Here is a 10,038-nt window from a genome sequence, read left to right as displayed (position 1 = left end):
TCATTTCTATAAAATTAAAAATCTTTCAACTGTATTTAAATTATCGATTTTAAACTTGTTTTCAATCAAATTACCGGTACACCTAAAAAAGATGGATGAATATACTGATAACAGTCTCGTCAAGTTTTCGTTCTTACATATTTGTTACTTGAAAGTAACAAGAAACCTTACGAAACGAATCAACATTCTTATAGATAAAGTAAAAAATTTAATAGATCTTAGATCTGAACAAATTACAAATGAAAAAATTAAAATGTATGCATCTTACTCCATCTTTGTACGTACATCTGAGTACACTGAACCACTGTCTTCATGCCAGCATTCAGACAGTGTTTCCTCGTAACAGAATTTACAACCCAACATCACTTTTAGGAAGTTGCTAGGAAGAAAAAAAATCTAAGGACAGGCAGATGGATTCGAAACCACGTTCTCTAACCTACCATTCTGCGTTATATTATTACTTATTCGTAGTAGGTAATAAACTCTGACACAACCATCAAGTATATTGTGCTGAATACATGTTCAACCGTAACCAGTTATCAAATCTAGGCAAAATAGATTGTATCTCCGGATCACCGAATCTAACATTCAATAGAGTCTCTATTTAGTGTTAAAGTTTCCTCTATAAATATTGTTAGAGTTAAGTTAACAAAATTACTAAAAGTTAATGTTTCCTCAAATTCAATCCGTACTTCTTGGTCTCTTATTTTCTCCTTCCTACACTCTAGTAAGATCCCTGTGTTGTTCATTAGTATACAATAAAAAGGATACGATATTACTTTAATATAGCCACTTTAACTGCTGTGGTCATTATGCCTTAAGAACATCCACTATAAACAGTAATTAAATGGTCCACCATTACCACTACCAACTACTAGCTACTGCATTACTGAATATATGAGACAATTTATACTATTAATACTGCAAAGTACATAAATACAATAAAATAAATATTAAATATGAAATGCTATAAACAAAACAAAACATATAAGAATACAAAATTTCCAAATGTGGACTCTCTAAATAAGGCAGGCCTCTAAATAGAGGCGGCTTACAGATAGGCCAGGACATTGCTTACTTCAGAGTGGTCGAGAACTTAGTGCCTCTTTGACCGTTGATGCTATTTTATGGAGTTTTCTGAGCCAGTTATATCTTAAACACGAAACCAGGATATGTTCCATCGTTAGTAAGCTATAACGTGTTACACAGACAGGCAGCAGTTGATGTCACATATGGCCATTGGTAAGGATCCTAATAATAATATTCTATCCAAGAATCCTATCTAAAAATCAATGTTGCAATGCCACTTCAAAAATCTAGAAACGTTTAGAAATTATTTCTAAGTTATGCTGGCTTACCCCCTTATCACCACAAACCATAGTGAAATTACTTACAATCATACATTCGCCAAAATTCAAAACTATTAGATAGTTTATAAAATATAGGAAAATAAAATCGTATCATAGTTTGTCAGCAAAAATTAAATTTCTATCGCTGGCTACCAAAATCTAAGACATTATTTCAGTGGTTCAAATGCGGTTACACATTATTGAAAATAAAATGTACAAATTAAGGCGGAATTTACCATTTATTTACTTCCACTTTAAGCACTTCTACCTTCAAATTAGAGATCACCGGTTTATAATACAGTTTAAAATGTTGAGTATAAGGGTTGATTAAACGCCAAAAGGTACACAAATCAGCAAGTACCCAACATTTCATTAATACTTCATTGATATTATTTAAGTACAGTTGGGTATTAGCTCTGGTGGAGTAAAGATCGTACTCCTACTATAATTAATTTTTCTCTAAGTTCTAGTTAGTTTTGATTCATGAAAATTTACAAAGTTAAAGTTTACAAGTGTTACTTACTTATTAGAAATTTTGTTTAAAAACTGTCGAATAGTTTTTATGTTATTAGCTTATGAATAAATCTCTATTTAGTTAAACTAGAAGCAGTGTGTGCAGTCACTACAAGTGGTGGGGATTTGTGTGTGTGTGTCGGTTTCGTGTATATCGACAAACATTGTGCTCGCTAATTGTATCTGTCCAGAGTTCACAAACTTATTATTTACCTTCAAACAATTTCTTATATCTGCAATATTTATATATTTCTTTTTCTGTTGAAAATTCATACAAAAATGGGAGATTCTGATAAGTTTGAAAAACTGTTTGAGCAGCTTGGATGCATAAACAACACTTTAATTTCCTTTCAACAGCAATTTAATGCATTAAAAGCGGAAAACCAAAGCTTATCGAACAATATTACTAGCTTAAAATCTGATATTAAGGCGGATATTAACACTTTGAGAAATGACCTTAAGATATTAAATGTAAAAAATGCTAAATTACATAAACAGCAGATATTATTTGATGAAAAAATCAGCCATTTAAATTCTAAAATGAGGGAATATGAACAGGTTTCTCATGCTAATAGAGTACGACTGACAAATATACCCTATTCTGATAAAGAAAATATTTTTTCTGTAATAAAAACTATTGGTGATTTCATTGAATGTAGTGTTACCGAGGCAGATTTTGACTTTCTTTACCGCTTAAAAGTAAATCGCTTTTTGCAATCTCCACCAATAATCATAAAATTTGTTAGAAAAGAGTTAAAAATTAAGTTTTTTAACTTATTCTGGGCTAAAAGAGAGTTGGTTAATACTAATTTATTCTCTGACAAAACAATCAGTCCGATGCGTATCTATATTTCTGAGGACCTGGGCCGTGAAACTTACAGATTGTTCCGCAGAGGAAAGGAGCTACAGAGAGAAGGTAAAATAAAGTCTATTTGGACTAGACAAGGAAGAATATTTATTAAGAAAGAAGAAGGGTCTCAGCCTACACTTGTGAGGAATGAAGAAGTTCTGACGAAATATCGATGTGATAGTATTGTTGATCTTGGTGAATGTTCTTCGCTAGCAACTGGAGAGGATAAAACAGAAACCGATGAGTTGTTATTGTCACAAGAATCTAGGAAAGCATCAAAGAAACGCAAGATTAAAAAGATGCTGTCAAATAAAATTTCGAGATTTTTAAAGCCTACACCGTCTAATGTGGTGAGTGACAAGTCTACTTTGCCGTCTCCAATAACCATCACGCCTAGCTTGCCATTCACTACAACTACCAAGGCTAATCAAGCTACACCACTCCCAAAAAACGATTCAGGTCTGCAGCTGAAGGTGTTTCCTTAGGCAACAGCCAAGTAAGACTTTTAAATTACAATGTTTCTATCAATAATCCTTCAATTGTCGTTTGGAATATTAATGGATTGAAAAATATTTGTGATTTTCCTTTGTGTTTACAAGACTTGTTAATAATCGGTCTAGTAGAGACTCACTGTACTAGTGATCAGTTGAAATTTCCTTCTGCCTTTACTAAATTTGACTACATTTCCTCTCCAGCAGTTAAGGTCCATAAAAAAGGAAGAGCAAAAGGTGGTTTGTGTGTCTTGTACAGAAAAGATTTGGGTCATGTTAGAGTAATTAGAGAATCTCTGCACTGGATATTTTTGCTCTTTACATTTACAAAACCTTTTTTTGTCAATTGTAATTCTTTTCTATTTGGTTTAATTTATATTGGCCCAAGTTATGATAAATTTGAAACATTACTGTCATTAAACGATACTATTGCTGATATAAAAAATAACTTTAATGATGTACCTTTCTTGTTGGGAGGGGATACCAACTGCCGTATTTCAGATTTAAATCAAACAATTTATGAATATTTTGAGGCTTCTAATTTGAATTGCAGGAGGAAATCTCTAGACAAAGTTGTTAATAAAGAAGGCAGGCAGCTTACAGAAATGATGGAATTATACAATTTTTTTGTAATTAATGGCAGATCGAAGAGTGATTACTGTGGAAATTATACTCTGGTGAATTCACTTGGTAAAAGTGTGGTTGATATACTCTGGTCTAATTTATCATTTTTTCCTCTTATTAAGGATTTTAAAGTTATCCAAGTGTACACTCCATCTGATCATTTTATTCTTTTGTTGGAATTAATACCAGCTCAAAACTATTTTAACTCTAACCACATAACTGCTCCAGAAGATCAATTTATGTCTCTTAAATGGAAACCGTTGATGCTTAATAAATATTACAATAACATGTTACTAAGCAGTAAATTGGGCATTGATTTTACTGTTTGTTCCGTTTCACAGATGTATATAAATTTAATAGAAGCAATACATGAAGCTGGTAAAGATTGTAAAATGTATTCTCATTCATCAATTATAAAGTCACATTCCATTAGTCATAAACCATGGTACGATAATCAATGTAAAACGTTAAAAGGTGAATTGAAAGAAGCTCTGAAAGTTTGCAAAAAAGAGTGTTTTCCGGAATACTTAATAAAAGAATACGTAGGCTTAAAAAAGAAATATAGGTGTTTTTTAAAAAAGAAGAAAAAAACTTATGATATTAATTTTTCGGCAACATTAGCACAGATAAAAAATAGTAAATCTTTTTGGGAGATGTTGAAACCTTTCCGCTGTAAAACATTCACTGAGAATCCTATTGCCAAGGAGGTTTGGGAAGATTATTATAGTTCCTTTTACTCAGACAATTTTGTGGATAATACCATTTTTTTTGGCGTTGTACACCCCATTTTAGATGTTAGAATCTCTCAAGATGAAATAAAGAGTGCCATTTTTACTCGTAAATCTGGCAAGTCATCTGGTATAGATGGTGTACAGTATGAATTCTATAAGAATTTACCTGATATTTGGTTTTTGTATTTGGAATTTTTTTTTAACAGAATATGGGATCAGGAAAACCCCCCTGTAGAATGGTCAGAATTTTTGAATATCTTGATTCACAAGAAGGGCGACCCGAACTCTCCCAATAATTATCGTAGTATTACCCTGGCAAATACAGTACTCAAAATCTTCACTCAAATTTTGTTTAATAGATTGTTTAACTGGGTGGAGTGCGTGAATCTTCTACCAGAATGTCAATCTGGCTTTAGAAGTAACCGTAGCTGTTTAGATAATATTTTTACCCTCATGACAATGATACAGCAGAAACTCGCTATTAAAAAAGGTTATTTGTACGCCGTTTTTGTTGATTACAGAAAGGCGTTTGACTCGGTCAATCATCACCTTCTTTGGAAGAAACTTTTTAATTTTGGTGTCAGTTCGAAATTTATTAGAATTCTAAAGTTAATATACGTTCGAGCTAATATGATTCTTAAGATTAATTCTGAACGCTCAAAGCCAATAAACATCAGTAAAGGGGTACTTCAGGGTGAAATCTTGAGCCCGTTACTTTTTAATTTATTCATTTCGGATATGGAAACCTTTTTTAGAAAGAATGGGGCTTTTGGTTTGCGGATAAACTCGAGTCTTGACATCCTCATGCTATTCTATGCTGACGATCTTGTCGTTTTTGGAGATAGCCACTGCGATTTAAGGAAGAAATTAAAACTGTTGGAAATGTATTGCCTAGAAAATTGTTTAGAGGTAAATCTCGAAAAAACCAATATTGTTAAGTTTTATAAAGGAAGACCCAAAAAAGAAAGACACTTTTTATATAATGGCCGTCCTCTAGAAGTTAAACCAGAATATAATTATTTGGGGGTAAGATTTTCTTCCTCTGGGAGTTTCCATAAAGCGCTTGAGCAAGCTTTATCAAGAGGTAATGCAACTACGGGTGCAGTTTTAAGTACTTGCTCCAAAGCGAGGCTCATGGACTGGAACTCGAGAGAGAAATTATATCAAGCAGTCGTTATACCATCTATTCTATACGGAGCCCAGATTTGGGGACTTGCTCACATAGAAGCTTTAGAAAAATGTCACTTGAACTATTATAAAAGCCTTCTGCGTCTGCACACAAATACCTCGAATTATATTGTTCGTCTCGAGACCGGCTCAGTCCACATTAGTTGGTACGTGTTAAAGTATAGTTTACTATGGTACCTCAAATTACTTAATACTAGTAGCGATAGATACCCTAGAGCATGCCTAGATAAAATGTTGTCCTGCACACAGGGAAGTGAAATTATTTGTTCCCGAAAGTCTGCTAAGTACAATTGGGTTGTACGATTGAAGGATTTATTAGATCAGTTTGATGAGTCTAGCCTGCTGGGAATATCTGACCCTGAAGTTTTCTCACGAATGATTTCTCCAACTTTGGAAAAATATAGACACTTTCTTGTGAATCAGGATTTGGATAGACTACATAGCTCCACTTGTAGTATTTTTTACCCTCAAGTATTCAACCATAGCTCGATCCCGCAACAATATCTCCTTACTCAATTACCCATTTCATACACACGTTTATTTGCTCAACTTAGGACAATTAATAAATACACATTTTCATTAAAATTAAAAAATAGCGCTTACAGGATAGATTCAAACAGTAATTGCCTTTTATGTGGTAATGTTCTAAAAGAGGATTTGTACCACATATTCATGGTTTGTCCAGCATATTTTAGTATCCGAGAAAAGTATCAGAACAGAGCTTCTTTCAGTTTACCTTTTGTGTTAACTCAGTGCAGTAGAGCTGCAATGAAAACTGTATTTTGTTATCTGTGTGAATGTTTCTCTTTAAGAGAGGAGTTAATAAGTTGAAAAATTGATTTATGTTTTTTACTTTATTTCTTTTTTAATTACTTTGATTTTATTTATCTTTTTACTTATTTCCAAGGTCTTAAAAAATACCATGAAATACCTCAAAGGAGCTATTCCTTAGACCTATTTCAATGACATATTCAAAGTGTTTCTTTCATTTTTTATTGTGCTTATGTTTGTATATATTTATATTAATTTATGCTGTACCCAACTGTTTTTGAGACAGGACGTGAGTCCTATAAATCAAATAAATAAATATAATAATATTATTTAAGTAATTTTACCGCATTAATTTTCATTAATATTTTTTAAGAATTTATTAGATGTCACATACCCTTATGCTGGCCATTTTCATCTACAAAATATTTGTTCAAGTAGCACACCATTTAACTTAGATTGACTGTAATATCTATTTATCTATAATAATCAAACTATTGATTACAGGTAAAAAAGAGAACATTATAAAAAATAAAAAAATATGAGGCTAAAAAATTCATAATTTTTTTTAAAAATTGCTTACACCAACATACATCAATGATTTTATTTATTTATTTTTATTTTTAAATAAAAATCGTCGGTTTAAGTTCATTCTTCGATTAAAGTAATTGTTATTTTATGTAGTAGTCAATCTGGCTTTATCGTAAATAATATAGTTTTCTTCAATTACATTCTCCATCTAGGTGTTCTTCCCACAATGTTGTGTATATGTAATATAAAATAAATAAGATATGCATATTTTTAGGACAGCTAATTATTCCAGTATTTTACCATAAGTAAAATTAGGGGAACTAAATTAAATTACAATTGAGAAATGAATAAATAATGTTGAATAATCTACTTGTTATTAACTGTGTGTTATTTGTCCTCACGAATATTTCGGTAAGACGAATTCAAGACTGAAATATTGTTTTAAATCCTCCGTGATTCAAATTTAAACAGTAGCCGACTCTAAATTTGTCTTTTTCTAATTTAACATGCATGTATATGTGACAACTTCAGAATAAAGGGCACATTAAAGAGAAATCAGAAGAATAATTTGGAATAGAGTTAAAATAAAGTACCTATTTATACGAAGATATAATATACATTTTATCACAATTATAACTATTATGAATGAACTGGCCAGCATAAGGGTATGTGACATCTAATAAATTCTTAAAAAATATTAATGAAAATTAATGCGGTAAAATTACTTAAATAATATCAATGAAGTATTAATGAAATGTTGGGTACTTGCTGATTTGTGTACCTTTTGGCGTTTAATCAACCCTTATACTCAACATTTTAAACTGTAAGTTTTTGTTAAGGAGATTTTTGTACCTTTTGGATAGATTTTCCTTTTTGTCTATTAGCAAAGTTACGTCTGCTTTACAGATTTTTTTAAAATTTGGAATAAGCTATTCTATCATTATAACCTGATATGGTGTTAAATCGGAACCGTAACTACCACTGGAGAGATCTTTTTAAAGAATGGTTATAGTTGCGGTCCCCAAACCATCCTCAATAACCACTTTTTTGAGAAAGCGTTTTGAATAAAATAGGAAGGTATTTTTACGTAAATAGCAAAATTAAACTGCGATTTCAGTACTTCCTTTTAAGAGGAGCAAGAAAAATAAACTGCGATTACAGTACTTCTCCCTAAAAGGCAAAGATTTTGAATCGAACGACAATTCATTGATGTAAATCGGTTCACTCATTGATAATTTTAACGATTGCAGTACTTCCTCTTAGTAGGTGTAAGAGCATGATGGCACTTCACAGCCATGTAGAGGAGCTTTAATCACTTCTTCGTGCTAAATTTTATCAAAATCGGACTAAGCTTTGTAGAAATATTAGTAATAATAGTTTTAGAAAGGGCCTTATTTGGGTGGGGCAAACTTCCCTTCTTATGTGGCATAGCGTTGAGACTTTTAAAGTACAAATCTGTACAAAATTTTGATTCGAATGACACTTCATTCATGAAAATCGGTTCACGTGTCGATAATTTGAAACGATTGCTATACTTCCCCTTAACAAGTGTAAGAGCAGATCGTCGCTTTATTGTTAGGTAGGGGAGCCCTAACCCTATCATCCTATCAAATTTTATCAAAATCGGGCTAAGATTTACAGAGTAATTAGTAATAATAATTTTGGAGGGGGCCTTACATAAAGGGGGCTAACTCCTCTCCCATTCGATGTACAGCATCGATACCCCCAAAAGGCACATCTACATAAAATTCCGAATCGAATGACACCTCATTCATGAAAATCGGTTCGCGCGTTTAGGCGCTACGTTGTTTACAAAAAAGGTAACAACAACAAGAACAACAAGAAGAACAAGAACATTTTTTGAAAAAGCCGTTTTTGCTCATTTTCGGCAACTTTTTTCTCGAAACCTATTAGATCTGGGTGGTTGCAAAAAAATTACAGCTATAAAGGAGTGTTTGCTCTATATTTTAAAGAAAATTTGGAAATTTTATTTTTTATAGAAAAAGAGAAAAAATTGTCAAAGTTGGGTGTTTTTCAACGTTACGCTTTTTCGTGCAGTTTTTGATGGTCAACCCTTATACAACTGTCCTACCGGACAGTTTTAATATCTAACACTGGTTAACTTGTGGGATATTAGTGACGCAAATTACCGATTTATCCCTGTAGCTAGGCTTGAATCGTACTGACTAGGCATCAATTTCCACTGTTTTCTCAAATATTGGTACTTCTACCTTCCAATAAGAACAACCCTGTTTGTACATTCTAATACTGGCCTGGTTTTGGGACTTTAGAGACGAAATTTACCTTTTAAACGTACTAACTAGGCATCAATTTTCAATTTTTCTAATAGTTTTGGCACTTCTACCTTATAACAAGATCAATCCTGTTTGTACCATCAAACACTGGCCTGGTTTTTGGTCTACACAGACGGAATATACCTTTTAATCACTCTACCTAAGCTTCAATATCCATTTTGTCCCATTGTATTTGCACTTCTACCTTCGAATAAGAGCGACCCTGGCTTTATATTTTAATACTGGCCTAGTAATGGGATTTAGAGACGGAAGTTATCTTTTAATTACACTAACTAGGCTAGAATTTCCACTTTTTCCGATTGCATTTGCACTTCTACCACTGAAAAGAAACGACTTTGTCATTACGTTCAATCACTAGTCTGATTTTGGAACTTAGGGTCGAATGTTACACAGTAATGTCGCTAATTACGATTGAATGTCCACTTTTTAGCCTTCCATTTGCGCTTCTACTTTTAAGTAAGAGCGACCCTCAATGTACATAATAATACTGGTTTGTTTTGGCACATTAGAGACAAATGTTACCTTCTAATTACACTACTTATGCAAGAAATTTTAGTTTTTCCCAATGCATCTGCACTACTACCTTCAAATAAGGTCCTCCTATTTCTACATTTGGTCATTGGTCTTGCTTCAGGACTTTTGAGACGGAATTTTCCTTTTAATTATACTAACTAGCCT

The sequence above is a fragment of the Rhodnius prolixus genome, unplaced genomic scaffold (genome assembly GCF_049639745.1).
Source record: "Rhodnius prolixus isolate KJV_2025 unplaced genomic scaffold, Rpr scaffold_7, whole genome shotgun sequence".
In the NCBI taxonomy this organism is placed as follows: Eukaryota; Metazoa; Arthropoda; class Insecta; order Hemiptera; family Reduviidae; genus Rhodnius; species Rhodnius prolixus.
Note: the sequence above shows the minus strand (reverse complement) of the source record.